At 40.9% G+C, this 16,222-nt stretch overlaps 1 long non-coding RNA gene across 1 annotated transcript; it reads left to right on the forward strand.

Moving 5' to 3' along the window:
• The first annotated feature begins 2,009 nt into the window (after nucleotides 1-2,009).
• On the forward strand, nucleotides 2,010-14,257 carry LOC104115602 (uncharacterized). The gene is made up of 4 exons (XR_011415169.1): nucleotides 2,010-2,298; nucleotides 3,080-3,142; nucleotides 6,107-6,172; nucleotides 13,980-14,257. It is a non-coding gene; the product is annotated as an uncharacterized lncRNA (long non-coding RNA).
• Nucleotides 14,258-16,222: the final 1,965 nt, after the last annotated feature.

A 16,222-nucleotide genomic window follows, 5' to 3' on the forward strand; every position in this document is an offset into this window, starting at 1 on the left:
GCGACCGCAGAATAAGTATGCGGACCGCATACTGGTCGCATACCTGAGCCGAAAGTTTAAGCCCCTGAGGGCCATTTTTGCGGTCACTTTGCGGACTGCATAACCATTATGCGGTCGCATATGCGATCGCAGATCTGTGTCGGGGCACCATTTTTTTAAATTTAAAACCCAACCCCCATTCCGTTAAAATACCCCTTAGGTCTATTTTGAGCTCATTTTCTGATGTTTCTAGAGTGAGAGAGAGAGAGAGAGAGGATTCAAGAGGGAGGGTCTAAGTTTTCATCAAATTGATCTTCAATCATTATTTGAAGCTTTGGAAATATTCAAGTAGAGCACCGATTCTTCATCCAAAAAGGTAAGACTTCATCACCCCAACTCTTAATTTCAAACATAGCTATAATGGGGTACTAGTGTGATACTTAATGGGTATAAGAATGGTTTATCTTGCATGCATGTATGATAAAGAGTGGAGGAAAAAGTGAGCTAGAACCATGAACGTTTTCCTAATTTTGGGTTAAATTTGTATATTGCTAAAATAGATTGTGGTTGCTAAGGGTTCCGGAAAATTGTAGAGTCTAAAGAAGCGCAATTGAGGTATGTATGGCTAACTCTCTTCTTCCTAGAATCGAACTCCTGGTGTCCAAATAATGAGTGTAAGTTCTAACTTGATCATACTAGAATTATTTGCCTTAGTGTGTTGGATTGAAGGATTCATGTTCCCTAATTGTTTTAGATGGTTACCATGTCATCATACTATTTGAGAACGTAATTATGTTGTTTCCAAGCTCCTTCCCTTATGTGTGCAATGCCTTATGTGATGGTACTTATCGATATGAATGATGATGTTATTTGAACGGATAAAAGGAAAAAAGACTTGAAATGTAAAATATTCCCAAGTGCCAAGAACTACTTAATAAATGAGGCTGTTTGTGCCATATAACGAAAGATGGGAAAGAAATGTGAATTGAGTGAATAATTGAAAGAGGTTATGTCTCAAGTGCGATGGCTTAGCCGATCGAGCCGAGATCGGACGCCATGCTGTACACATGGTGGCATTTGTGTTGAAATTATTGATTTACATTATGGATATGGATATGTCTCACTTGAGATGGCTTAGCCGGTCGGGTCGAGATCGGACTCCATATAAAAACAAGGTGGCATTGTGAGTTGTGGCCTTGGCACTAAAGATTATTAATCTAAAAAGATGGAAAGATTGAATTGGAAACTATGTGACCCTTACTTGATGTTTTCTTTGTATTTCTATGAAATTCTTATTGATTATTATGATTGTCTTCTCTTGGTTTCACTGTTAATTCTACTAAGATTGGTATTTTCCTTACATACTAGTACTATTCGACAGTACTAACATCCCTTTTGCCGGAGGCGCTACATCTTTGAATGGATGTAGGTCATTCCATCGCAAATAGTGCCGATCGCAGTTAGGTGGTGCTCTCTTTCTCTCCTCACAGCAGTCTTGGTGAGCCCCATTTCTCCCAGGGGTCATGTAGTCCTTCTTTTGCATAAGCTTTCATATTTTGAGGTATAGCCGGGTCCTTGTTGCCGGCATTGTCATGTTGCTCTTTTGTATTCTTAGATGCTCCGTAGACGTTTATGTGAGTCATGTATGTATGTTGGGGTGGTCGTTGGATCGAGTTGTATTTTAAAAATTCAACTATGTTATAATGTATATAATAAATAGACTAGCAACGTTTATATATTTATATAACTGACCTCTCCCCTATTTTACAAATGCTGATGTGATCCTTTTTTTTGAATTATGAATGAGTCGGGTAGGAAAGGTTTAATAGGCTTGCTCGACCGGATCCACTCGGTTGAGCACCGGTCGCGCTCTCCGAGGTTGGGGCATGATACCTACCCTACCTGCCCCACCCTTGCCTCACCCCTAACCCCACCCCCACCATCGACCCAACAATGGAAAGAGGATGGGGAACATCCACTATAAAAGAACGGGTAAATTGCGGAGGTTTATTTGCGAATGGTATAAGTAACCTTCGGAATTTGCATAATTTTGCGGCAATTTATTAGCCCCCAAAAAATTATACAATTTACGGGGTTATGAACTTCCGCAATCCTAAAATAATAGAGCGTAATTTATTTCACACTCTCTCTTTTTTTCCCTCCAACCTTTTCAGTCTAGAATCTTCCGCCTTTCATAGAGTATTTAGGGATTGTGCAAGCTTGAAGAAAGTGGAAGTTCTATTCATCAAAGAAATCTTACAAGTTTTACGGTGGAAGGAATCAAATAATAGCCAAACAAACCACTTATCAAACACAAAGGTTATTTCTGGTTCTTCCTATTTGTATTTTGGCTCTGGATTCATTATTAATTTATGTTAGATGCTTTTGGATTCAGATACTAAATCCGCTCGCTTAACATTTTACCCATTTGATGAAACCTAGCAATTTTGCTATTGTGAATAGTTTAATCGTGAAGTTGAAGGGCAATTATGATATATCCCAAAAAGAAAAAAAATTTCCCTATTAGGGTCTTAACCATAATTAGGGTAATAAATATTTTCATACATTTTTCCAATTACAACTTCTTGTATTAGATGCTTTTTGATTTGTACCAGATTGTTCCTTTCTTCATTGTTAATTGAAGTATTTTTTTTAATAATTGCGAATAATTTCGAAAATTTATATGTACTTTTGTGCATGCACTTATGGTAAATCGTAAGAGAAGTTTTCTTTTTTTGCTTGCTCTTCGCTAAAATATTGGTTAACTTTGCTGAAATTCTAAGGATTTGAAATCCAGTATTTTTTTCTCTCAATCAGTATTTAGAATTTTGACATTGAAATTACCTTGTTTGTGTAGGTATAATGCTTTAAAGTTGGCCACCACCTTTTACTGTTCATAATTTCTTTTTCTATTTTTTATTTTATTATTTTGGCTAAGTAATTTAGATAATTTGGATTACATGATGGAAAATCTGTTGAACACTAGTTATAGGCACAAAGTTTTGCTATCTCTGTATTTGTAATTCTGCTTTATTTTAGTTTTTAATTTGTCAAATATTTTTCTGTTTCGAGTATAATTTTTGTCGTTTTTATCAAGTAGGACATGGAGACCGATTTATCAGAAAATATAGTCGAAGGTTTTGGAATTCTGTCGATATCGGAGGTAAGAAATTTGTTTTTGTACATTCCAGTACTATTATCCATTCTGTTCCAGTACAAGGAGAAAACTGAACATTTCTGATGTATACTTCGAATTATTAGGCAGAAGGGACTGTCTTCCTCAAGTTATTTTGTATTTGGATAATTATGGAATCTTCTTGGTATATTAAGTTAAATTATTGAGCCACTGGTAATATTATTATGCAATGCAGGGCTAAAGTTCAGACACTAGTTGTGTTCTGATGCACTTTATCTTTCATATCCCAGCTAAGAAAGTTAAAAAGTATATACATACTATAAATTTATAGTTTTGTGTACTATAGAAAGAAATGAATTAGTACAAAAATTGCTCTATGTGCATAAGTTTGACAATGATATTATATGGATTCTAAAAATTTTGCTTGTTTGAAAAGGCTCAAGAAGGAACTGCACTCGAAGAATGGAAAGATAAGTTGCGAAGGCGCTAATATAATTGTTCTCTAAGCAAAGGCCCATACAATTACCTTTTTCTTATATAAATAATAAATAAAGAGTTTGACAGGGACTGGCATTTGTTTGTAATGCTGTAACGACTCGGCCGGTCGTTTTGAGTGTATTAGCCTTGATCCCCTATTTACTTCTTTCCCTATATCTTTTTCTGCTTATGTGACTTGTCGGGAGGTTGTTGTTGTGGTGTCGGAGTGAATTGGGATACTTAGTCCCTAAACGGAAGTTTAAGTCTTAGGATTTTGACCGTAGTTATAACTATGTGAAGACGACTCCATAATGGAGTTTCATTGGTTCTGTTAGCTCCGTTGGGTGATTTTGGACTTAGGAGCATGTTCGAAATGTGTTTTGGAGGTCTGTAGCTAAAATAGGCTTGAAATGACGAAAGTTGAATTTTTGAGATGTTTGACCGGAAGTGGACTTTTTGATATCAGGGTCAGATTCCGATTCCGGAAGTCAGAGTAGGTCCGTAATATTAATTATGACTTGTGTGCAAAATTTGAGATCAATCGGATGTGATATGATATGTTTCGGCATCGGTTGTAAAAGTTTGAAGCTTCAAAGTTCATTAAGTTTGAATTGGAGGGTGATTCGTATTTTTAGCGTTGTTTGATGTGATTTGAAGGCTCAACTAAGTTTGTATGGTATTTTAGGACTTGTAGGTATGTTTGGTTGAGGTGCCGGGGGCCTCGGGTTGATTTTGGATGGTTAACGAATCATTTTGGACTTAGGAGAGATTGCAGATTTTTGGTGTTCTTCAGTTCTGGTTTCCTTCTTCGCGCTCATGAGGGAAGTCTCGCGTTCGCGAAGAGGAACTGGAGGCAGGCGAGATTTTTAGATTCGCGTTCGCGATGGAGGTCCCGCGTTCGTGAAGCACTGAGGTACTTGGTCTACGCGTTCACGATGGAGGTCTCGCGTTCGCGTAGAGGTATTGGCCAACTCGTTCCCCAGGCCCTTTTTGCCTACGCGTTTGCGACGTTGGTCCCGCGTTCGTGTGGAGTCTAGCTGAGTGGTCTTCGCATTCGCGACAAGGGCATCGCGTTTGCGATGAAGGATTTTGGACTGAAGTAATTTTGTGCTTCGCGAACGTGAGGGTATGGCCGCGTTCGCGTAGAAGGGATGTCTGGGTAGTATTAAAGTTTCCAAAAACGAGGGTTGGCCATTTTTATCAAAACTTGAGATAGGGAGCTCGGATTTGGGTGTGATTTTGAGAAATTTTCAGAGACATCGATTGGGTCATGATTCTTCACTTATTTTTGGTTATATCCCACTAATTTATCATTAATTCCATCCTTTAATTTCGGATTTGGGTTGAAACATTTGGGGAAAAATGGAAGAAGTTCTTCAACTAAGTTTTTGAGTTTTGATTATGATTTTGATATCGAATTTGTATAATTTTTGTACGAGTGAACTCGTGAGTGAATGGGTATTCATATTTCGTGACTTTTACCCGATTTCGAGACGTGGGCCCGAGGAGGCGTTTTGGGACGATTTTTTAATTTCTTGCTTTAGCTTTTATTTCATTAATTAGATTAGTTTCTTATAGTTGTATTTATGGTATGTAATTGATTTTGGCTAGATTTGGGCCATTTGGAGTTGGATATTCGTGGAAAAGGCATTGTTACCGATTGATTAAGCTTAGTTCAAGGTAAGTGGCTTGCCTAACCTTGTATGGAGAAATCCTCTTAGGATTTGGTACTGTTGTGATATGGGAGCGTCGTGTACGTGAGGTGGGAGTACGTGCACGGGTTGTTTATCGTAAAACCCGGTTTATTTTACTGAGTAACAACCTGTTTTTCCTTTAAATTGAGTTATATCGTTTAAATGAGTATTAGTCTGTTTTCATTCTTAATTGAGCTATTCCAATATGTGTGGTTATCCTGTTTAGTCTAATATCTCATGTCTATGTACTTTAACTTCTTATTTGAACTCTGTGATGCATGCCTAGTTGATTTCTTGCTTTTTCCTTATTCTTTATCAGTAAAACTGTAGAAATCTTTCCGTTAACTGTTGTATTTATCGGTTTAAGCTGTGTATTTAATTTTGAGTATACGAGGCGGTTCCTCGGGAGTTCTCCCTGTATATTTACTTTTGAGACTACGAGGCGGTTCCTCGGGAGTTCTCCCTGCACATTTACTTTTGAGACTACGACGCGGTACCTCGGGAGTTCTCCGTGTATATTTACTTTTGAGACTATGAGGCGGTACCTCGGGAGTTCTTCCTGTATATTTATTTTGGGACTACGAGACGGTATCTCGGGAGATCCCCTATTGTTTACCCCTGTGTGTTGTACTATTGCCTTGCTGTGTTTCCTTTTGTTAAATTCTAGTCTCTTATTATACTGTATATTCTTCTACCTTATTTATTATTTATAGTGGGCCTGACCTGACCTCGTCACTACTCGACCGAGGTTAGGCTTGGCACTTACTGGGTATCGTTGTGGTGTACTCATGCTACTCTTCTGCATATGTTTTGTGTGCAGATCCAGGTGCTTTTTATCAGCCCCGCTATTAGCTGAGAGTGCTTGCTGCTGTTCGGAGACTTCAAGGTACATCTGTCGCGTTCGAGATCTTGGAGTCCCCCTCTATTCTCTCTTATGTCATTTACCTTCCGTATTTCTTTTAGTAGACTCTGGTGTATAGAGATTCTAGTTTCCTTCTATAGCTTGTGATTTATGATGTTCCAGGTTTTGGGAATACTGTGTATTACTAGAGTGTTGGTTATTGTACATGCCAAGCGGCATTGTTATTACTTGTTTAGTTATCTGCTGCTGTTGGTTGCGAAGTTTTACTTTTTTTTTGTTATTTTCCGCAATTTGTTAGGCTTACCTAGTCGTAGAGACTAGGCACCGTCACGACATTATACGGAGGGAGTTTGGATCGTTATAAGTTGGTATCAGATCTCTAGATTTATAGGTGTCATGAGTCACAAGCCGGTTTATTAGAATCTTGTGGATCAGTACGGAGACGTCTGTACTTATCTTCGGGAAGCTATGGAACTGTTAGGAAAAAAAAGTACACTTCTTTGATTCCTTGTCATGCAAAATTTGTTGAAATCAAAAATTCTAAACTTTTGTATTCTATTCTTTCTCACAGATGGTGAGGAACCGTATCGGAGGATCTGATGACGAGGCACCCGCTCCCCTTGCTTGAGCCGCGAGAGGTCGGGGTCGGGGTAGAGGTCGAGGATGTCCACGCGGTGCAGCCAAAGCACCCGCAATAGCTATTACAGAGGAGCTCCAAGTAGCTCCAGCTGGAGGGCAGACACCTGAGGTACCTGTTGCTGCATCAGCCCTCCAGGAGACTCTAGCCCAGTTTGTGAGCATGTTCAGTGCCTTAGCTGAGGCTAGATTGTTTTCTCTTGCTCTTGACACATCTCAGGATGGGGGAGGAGCACAGACTCCCATCACCGGTACCCCAGAGCAGCGATTTCAGGTAGACCGGGATCCATAGATCATACCAGTGCAGCCGGTAGCTCCCATTCAGTCTGAGGTTAGGGCTGTAGTTTCTGAGGCGGAGCAGCTCAGACTTGAGAGGTATAAGAAGTACCATCCTCCTACCTTCAGTGGATTGGCGTCAGAGGATGCCCAGGGTTTTCTGGAGGAGTGTCACTGTATTCTCCGTACTATGGGTGTAGCGGAGTAGAGTGGGGTTTCTTTTTTGTGCATTCCAGCTTAGAGGAGCAGCCTATCAGTGGTGGCGTACTTATGAGTTGAGTAGTCTGGCTGAGGCAGCTTCACTTATATGGACTTAGTTCTCGGACATGTTTTTGAGAGAGTAGTCCCTCAGAGCCTCAGGAGCGCATGGCGCGCATAGTTTGAGCAGCTGCTCCAGGGTGCTATGAATGTGTCAGAGTATGCAGTTCGTTTCATTGATTTGGCCCGACATGCACCGGCCTTGGTTGCCACAGTTCGAGAGAGGGTTCGTCGGTTTATTGAGAGACTCCACCCCAGTATCAGGATTAGTATGGTCAGGAAGCTGGAGATGGATATTTCTTACCAGCAGGTTATGCGTATTGCTAGGAGATTGGAGGGCATGCTCGCTCGAGATAGAGAGGAGAGGGAGGCCAAGAGGTCTCGAGAGTCTGGCACTTACAGTGGTACTCGTGCCTCAACTGTAGTTTGCCATTGTAGGGGTTATGGGAGTCGCCCCGTTCATTCAGCTCTTCCAGCCGCCAGTGGTATTCCGATCCCTTCTAGGCCCAGGAGCCTTATTATGCACCGCTAGTGTCTAGTGTGCCTCCTTCATGGGGTGCTTTTAGTGGTCAGTCCAGCAGACCTGGCCCGAGCCAGTCACATCAGCCATGCTCTCCGAGATCTTGTTTTGAGTATGGAGACACTAGCCATATGGTGAGGGATTGCCCCAAACTTAGGAGGGGTGCACCTCCACAGACTTCTCAGCCACCGCGTTCTTCACTAGGTCCTCATGCTATGATTCCAGCACCAGCTACCGCCCCACCTGCTCAGCCAGCTCGAGGTGGAGGTGGAGGTCACCCTAGAGGTGGAGGCCAAGCCAAATATTATGCTCTTTCGGCTCGTACAGAGGCAGTTATTTCCGACTCTGTCATTATAGGTATTGTTCTGGTTTGTCATAGAGATGCGTCGGTTTTATTTGATCCAAGCTCCACTTATTCTTATATGTCCTCTTATTTTACCCTGTATTTGGCCGTATCTCGTGATTCCTTGAGTTCCCATGTTTATGTGTCTACTCCTGTGGGAGATTCTCTTGTTGTGGACTGCGTGTATCGGTCGTGTTTGATTGCTCTTAGTGGTTTTGAGACCAGAGTCGATTTATTATTGCTCAATATGGTAGACTTTGATGTTATCTTGGGCATAGACTGGTTGTCGCCCCATTATGCTATTCTTGATTATCACGCTAAGACTGTGATGCTGGCTATGCCAGAATTACCGCGATTAGAGTGGAGAGGTACCTTAGAGTATACTCCCAATAGAGTTATTTTATTTCTTAAAGCTCAACGAATGGTTGAGAAGGGGTGTGACGCATATCTAGCTTATGTGAGAGATGTCAGTATTGATGCCCCTACAGTTGAGTCAGTTCCAGTAGTGAGGGACTTTTCAGATGTGTTTCTAGCTGATCTTCCGGGCATACCGCCCGACAGAGATATTGATTTTGGCATTGATTTAGTGCCGGGCACTCAACCCATCTCTATTTCTCTGTATCGTATGGCTCCTCCTAAGTTGAAGGAGTTAAAGGAGCAGTTACAGGAGTTGCTTGACAAGGGCTTCATTCGGCCCAGTGTGTCACCTTGGGGTGCTCCTGTCTTCTATGCGTATGTGAATTTATTATCGCCAGATGAACAAAGTTACAGTGAAGAACATGTATCCATTGCCTCGTATTGATGATTTATTTGATCAGCTACAGGGTGCTAAGGTATTTTCCAAGATTGATTTACGTTTCGGCTATTATCAGTTGAAGATTCGGGAGCCAGATATCCCGAAGACTTCTTTCAGGACTTGGTATGGTCACTACGAGTTCCTTGTGATGTCATTTGAGTTGACCAATGCCCCAACAATATTTATGCACTTGATACATAGTGTGTTCCGACCCTATCTTGACTCATTCGTCATTGTGTTTATTGACGACATTCTGTTGTACTCCCGGACTCAGGAGGATCATGAGCAGCACCTGAGGACTGTGCTTCAGACCTTGAGACAAAATAAGTTATATGCAAAAATTTTAAAGTGTGAGTTTTGGCTAGACACGGTGGCATTCTTGGGTCATGTAGTATCGAGTGATGGGATCAAGGTGAATCTGAAGAAGGTGAAAGCAGTGCAGAGTTAGCCTAGACCGTCATCAGCTACGGAGATCCGGAGTTTTCTTTGTTTAGCGGGGTATTACCATCATTTTGAAGAGGGATTCTCATATATTGCAGCACCTATGCCCAGGATGACCCAGAAGAGTGCTCCGTTCAGGTGGACAGAGGAGTGTGAGGGGAGCTTTCAAAAGCTCAAGACAGCTTTGACTACAACCCCAGTATTGGTATTGCCTACAGTTTCGGGGTCTTATACTGTATATTGTGATGCGTCGCGGATTGGTCTCAGCACGGTGTTGATGCAGGATGGTAGGGTGATTTCCTATGCGTCCAGACAGCTGAAGGTGCATGAAAAGAACTATCCTATCCACGACTTTGAGTTAGCAGCTATTGTTCATGCCTTGAATATTTGGTGGCACAATTTGTACGGTGTCCCTTGTGATATCTACACCGATCACTGGAGTTTGCAGCATTTGTTCAAATGGAAGGATCTTAACTTCCATCAGCGGAGGTGGTTGGAGCTGCTTAAGGATTATGATATCACCATTTTGTACCATCCGGGGAAGGCCAATGTGGTGGCTGATTCTTTGAGTCGCTGGGCAGAGAGTTTGGGGAGTTTAGCATATCTACCAGCAGCAGAGAGGCCATTGGAATTGGATGTTCAGGACTTAGCCTGCCAGTTTGTGAGATTGGATATTTCTGAGCCGAGTCGAGTATTGGCTTGTGTGGTCTCTCGATCTTCTCTTTATGATCGTATCAGGAAGCGTCAGTATGATGACCCCCATCAGCTTGTCCTTAGGGATACGGTTCAACATGGAGATGCTAAAGAGGTCACTATTGGGGATGATGGTGCATTGAGGATGCAGGGCAGGCTATGTGTGCCCAATGTAGATGGCTTGCGCGAGTTGATTCTCCAGGGGGCTCACAGCTCGCGGTACTTCATTCATTCGGGTGCCGCGAAGATGTACCAGGACTTGGGGCAACATTTGTAGTGGAGGAGGATGAAGAAAGACATAGTGGAGTATGTAGCTAGGTGTCTAAATTGCCAGCAGGTGAAGTATGAGCACCAGTGGCCAGGTGGGTTGCTTCAGAAGTTAGAGATTCCGGAGTGGAAATGGGAGCGGATCACCATGTATTTTGTTGTTGGGCTTCCACGGACTCAGTGAAAGTTTGATGCACTTTGGGTGATTGTGGATAGGCTGCCCAAGTCAGCTCATTTCATTCCTATGATGACTACCTATTCTTCCGAGCAGGTGGCTCGAATTTATATCCGCGAGATTGTTAGGCTTCATGGCGTACCGATATCTATCATCTCTGACCGGGGTACACAGTTTACATCACGGTTCTGGAGGGCCGTACAACATGAGTTGGGTACTCGAGTGGAGCTGAGTATAACATTTCATCCTCAGACGGACGGACAGCCCGAGCGCACTATTAAGATATTAGAGAATATGCTCCGTGCGTGCGTGATAGATTTTGGAGATTCTTGGGATTAGTTCTTTCCACTTGTGGAGTTTGCCTACAATAACAGTTATCAGTCGAGCATCCAGATGGCACCGTATGAGGCTCTATATGGTAGGCATGCCGGTCTCTAGTGGGTTGGTTCGAGCCGAGCGAGGCTAGATTATTGGGTACAGACTTGGCTCAGGATGCCCTGGATAAGGTGAAAGTGATTCAGGATCAACTTCACACATCCCAATCCAGATAGAAGAGTTATGCGGAATGGAAGGTTCGCGATGTTGCATTCATGGTTAGAGAGCGAGTCTTGCTCTGGGTTTCACCTATGAAGGGCGTTATGATGTTCGGGAAGAAGGGCAAGCTGAGCCCAAGGCTCATTGGTCCGTTTGAGGTGTTGCGGAGTATTGGGGGGTTGCTGTTTAGCTTGTCTTACCTCTCAGTCTAGCAGGGGTTTATCCGGTATTCCATGTTTCTATGCTCCGGAAGTATCACGGTGATCCATTTCATGTGCTGGATTTTAGCTCAGTCAAGTTGGACAAGGATATATCTTATGTTGAGGAGACAGTGACTATTTTAGACAGGCAGGTTCGAAAACTGAGGTCAAAGAACATTGCTTCCGTGAAGGTTCGATGGAGGGGTCAGCCGGTCGAGGAGGCGACTTGGGAGACCAAGCATGATATGCGCAACGGCTATCCTCATCTTTTCACCACTGCAGGTATGTCTCTGTGATCGTTCAAGGATGAACGATTGTTTTAAGAGGGGGAGAATGTAACGACCCAGCCGGTCGTTTTGAGTGTATTAGCCCCGATCCCCTATTTACTTCTTTTAGCATATCTTTTTCTGCTTATGTGACTTGTCGGGAGGTTGTTGTTGTGGTGTCAGAGTGAATTGGGATACTTAGTCCCTAAATGAAAGCTTAAGTCTTAGGATTTTGAACGTAGTTGGAACTGTGTGAAGATGACTCCTGAATGGAGTTTCATTGGTTTCGTTAGCTCCGTTGGGTGATTTTGGAGTTAGGAGCGTGTTCGGATTGTGTTTTGGAGGTCTGTAGCTAAAATAGGCTTGAAATGACCGGAAGTGGAATTTTTGATATCGGGATCGGATTCCGATTCCGAAAGTTGGAGTAGGTCCATAATGTCAATTATGACTTGTGTGCAAAATTTGAGGTCAATCGGACGTGATTTGATATGTTTTGGCATCGATTATAGAAGTTTAAAGCTTCAAAGTTCATTAAGTTTGAATTGGAGGGTGATTCATGTTTTGAGCGTTATTTGATCTGATTTGAAGGCTCGACTAAGTTTGTATGGTATTTTAGGATTTGTACGTATGTTTGGTTGAGGTCCCGGGGGCCTCGGGTTGATTTCGGTTGGTTAACGGATCATTTTGGACATATGAGAGATTGTAGATTTCTGGTGTTCTTCAATTCTGGTTTCCTTCTTCGCGTTCGAGAGGGGAGTCTCGTATTCGCGAAGAGGAACTGGAGGCAGGCGAGATTTTGTGCTTCGCGTTCGCGATATAGGTCCCGCGTTCGCGAAGCACTGAGGTACTTGGTCTACGGGTTCGCGTAGAGGTATTGGCCAATTGGGTCCCCGGGCCCTTTTTGCCTACGCGTTCGCGACGTTGGTCCCGTGTTCGCGTAGGGTCGAGTAGTGTGGTCTTCGCATTCGCGACAAGGGCATCGCGTTCGCGATGAAGGATTTTGGACTGAAGAAATTTTGTGCTTCGCGAACGCGAGGGTGTGGCCGCGTTCGCGAAGAAGGGATGTCTGGGAAGTATTAAAGTTTAAAAAAATGAGGGTTGGCCATTTTTTTCAAAACTTGAGATAGGGAGCTCGGATTTGGGCGAGATTTTGAGGGATTTTTAGATACATCGATTGGGTAATGATTCTTCACTAGTTTTTGGTTATATCCCACTAATCTATCATTTATTCCATCCTTTGATTTCAGATTTGGGTTGAAACATTTGGGGAAAAATGGGAGAAGTTCTTCAACTAAGTTTTTGAGTTTTAATTGGGATTTTGATATCGGATTTGGATAATTTTGGTACGAGTGAACTCGTAAGTGAATGGGTGTTCATATTTTGTGACTTTTACCCGATTCCGAGACGTGGGATCGGGGAGGCTTTTTGGGACAATTTTTCAATTTCTTGCTTTAGCTTTGATTTCATTAATTAGATTAGTTTCTTATAGTTATATTTATGATATTTAATTGATTTTGGCTAGATTTGGGCCATTCAGAGTCAGATATTCATGAAAACGGCATTATTACCGATTGATTGAGCTTGGTTCGAGGTAAGTGGCTTGCCTAACCTTGTGTGGGGAAAATCCCCTTAGGATTTGGTACTGTTGTGATATGTGAGCGCCGTGTACATAAGGTGAAGAGTACGTATATGGTCTATTTATCGTAAAACCCGATTTATTTTACTGAGTAGAAACATGTTTTTCCTTTAAATTGAGTTATACCGTTTAAATGAGTATTAGTTTATTTTCATTCTTAATTAAGCTATTCCAATATGTGTAGTTATCCTGTTTAGTCTAATATCGCATGTCTACGTACTTTAACTTCTTATTTGAACTCTATGAAGCATGCCTAGTTGATTTTCTGCTTTTTCTTGTTTTTTATCAGTAAACCTGTAGAAATCTTGCTGTTAACTGTTGTATTTATCAGTTTAAGTTGTGTGTTTAATTTTGAGACTACGAGGCGGTTCCTCGGGCGTTCTCCCTATATATTTACTTTTGAGACTACAAGGCGGTTTCTCTGTAGTTCTCTCTGCACATTTACTTTTGAGACTACGAGGCGGTACCTCTGGAGTTCTCCCTATATATTTACTTTTGAGACTACGAGGCGGTACCTCGGGAGTTCTCCTGTATATTTATTTTAGGACTACGAGATGGTATCTCAAGAGATCCCCTGCTGTTTGCCCCTGTGTGTTGTACTATTGCCTTGTTATGTTTTCTTTTGTTAAATTATAGTCTCTTATTATACTGTATATTCTCCTGCCTTATTTATTATTTACCAGTGGGCCTGACCTGACCTCGTCACTACTCGAACGAGGTTAGGCTTGGCACTTACTAGGTTCCGTTGTGGTGTACTCATGCTACTCTTCTGCACATGTTTTGTGTGCAGATCCAGGTGCGTCTTATCAGCACCGCTACTAGCTGAGGGTGCTTGCTGCTATACGGAGACTTCAAGGTACATCTGCCGCGTCCGCAGACCTCGGAGTCCCCCTCTATTCTTTTTTATGTCATTTACCTTTCGTATTTCTTTTAGTAGACTCTTGTGTATAGAGATTGTAGTCTTCTTCTGTAGCTTGTGACTTATGATGTTTCGGGTTTTGAGAATACTGTGTATTACTAGAGTGTTGGTTATTTTACATCCCAAGCGGTATTGTTATTAGTTGTTTAGTAATCTGTTGTTATTGGTTGCTAAGTTTTACTTTCGTTTTGTTATTTTCTGCAATTCGCTAGGCTTACCTAGTCGTAGAGACTAGATGCTGTCACGACATTATACAGAGGGAGTTTGGGTCGTGACAAATGTATGTAAAAAACAGCAGCAGTTTTCTCCGTAATTTCTATATTCTATTAGATTTCTACATTTATAGGTCACATATTTTCTTATATCGTAAAGAAAAATGACAGATTCTTTCTTGGGATATCAATACATGAATATTTAACTAATGACATGTACAAATCAAATTATTATATTTTAGATCAAGGACTTTTTGCCTACTAATTTCTCCAAATTAGATGCTTTGCGACAAATATTTTAGAGTAAACTGTTTCCTTTTTGATAACTTACAATGAATTTGTTTTCTATCATGATGCTTATAGTTTGTTGACTTTCATGTCTTTGAATCTACTTATTATTGTTGGGACATATGACTATGACTATGCAAATACATTCTTTGTTTGGGGATTTTCAAGTTTGGTAGTGTTTATGATTATAGATGGCTTTTTTTGTATGTATTTATTGCTTCATAGTTAATATTCTGCAGTCTAATAATATAGAACTGATATTTTCTCTTTATATTCTGAAAGGTTTCATCAGATGCACTTGAAAGGTAATACTTTCCTATGGATAAATCTTGGATTAGAAAGCCAAGGAACAATACTGAATATTTGTTTGGTTTAAATTAGTTTTTTGATTTTGCATTTGCTAATGTTGTTGTAGGAGATAGAATAAAATGTCCTTGTCCTAAATGTGAATTTGCAAAGTTGCAGACTAGAGATGTAACGCTCGATCATTTAATTTGCAAATCATTCCATCAAAATTATGTTACTTGGAGTATTCATAAAGAAATGTACTGCCTAATTCTATAAATATTGAGGTTATACAAGATACATTACCTCTTGGAAATCCTGTAGAATTATTGATCAATAAAGCATTTGGGGGCCTAAGGCACGATGGGGTTGATGTAGGTCCATCACAAGTAGCAGGTGGTGAAGAAAGGTTAAATGATGAGCCTGCTTCAAAGGACAAAAACTTTTTCGAGTTTCTTAGAGATGGAAGTGAAGAATTGTATGAAGGGACCAAGTACTCAAAATTAGAATTTTTATTAAAATTGTATCATATAAAGTGTTTGTCTGGGCTAAGTGACAAGGGAATGACCATGATACTAGATTTGTTAAGGGACATATTTACATTTGCACGAATCCCTGATTCTTTTTATGAGTCCAAGAAAACCATCGGTAAGCTTTGTCTTGATTAAATGAAAATAGATGCTTGTCCAAATGATTGTATATTATTTTGGGGTAATGATGCTAATGAGAAAACATGTAAGTAATGTCACACTTCTAGGTGGAAGCCTAACAAGAAAATAAATGAAGATCTTGTGTCTGCTACAAGAAGCCTGCAAAGATTTTACATTACTTTCCATTATAATCAAGGTTGTAGAGATTGTTCATGTGATCTAGCAAAATATATGAGATAACATGCCGAGGATAGTAACAAAGATGGAATCATGAGGCATCCTAGAGATGGTGAGGCATAACTCATTTGGTGATCTAAGGATGTGTGGAAGATTTAAAAAAATGATCACAAATAGAGAATCATGTATTTGATTACCTTACTTTGATGTGTATTGATGTGTATTGTGTTTGGGATTAGGAGCTACTCCAAGCAATAATGCTGGATGTTCTTCTTCTGGATGCCAAGAAAAGTACAATCAATTGTTGAATACTCTCAAAGCATACATGATAATGAAGGAAGAGTCAATACTATCACGAACCAAAATCCGTTAGAATTTGTGATGACGCCTAACACAGCCGTCAGGTAAGTCAACGGTGATTCACTAATTTAATTACTCATTTATTATTTTGAAATCATAATTTTTTTTAAGTAGTATGAAACAGGATTTACACGAACTACAA

The sequence above is a fragment of the Nicotiana tomentosiformis genome, chromosome 3 (genome assembly GCF_000390325.3).
Source record: "Nicotiana tomentosiformis chromosome 3, ASM39032v3, whole genome shotgun sequence".
NCBI classification, from domain to species: domain Eukaryota; kingdom Viridiplantae; phylum Streptophyta; class Magnoliopsida; order Solanales; family Solanaceae; genus Nicotiana; species Nicotiana tomentosiformis.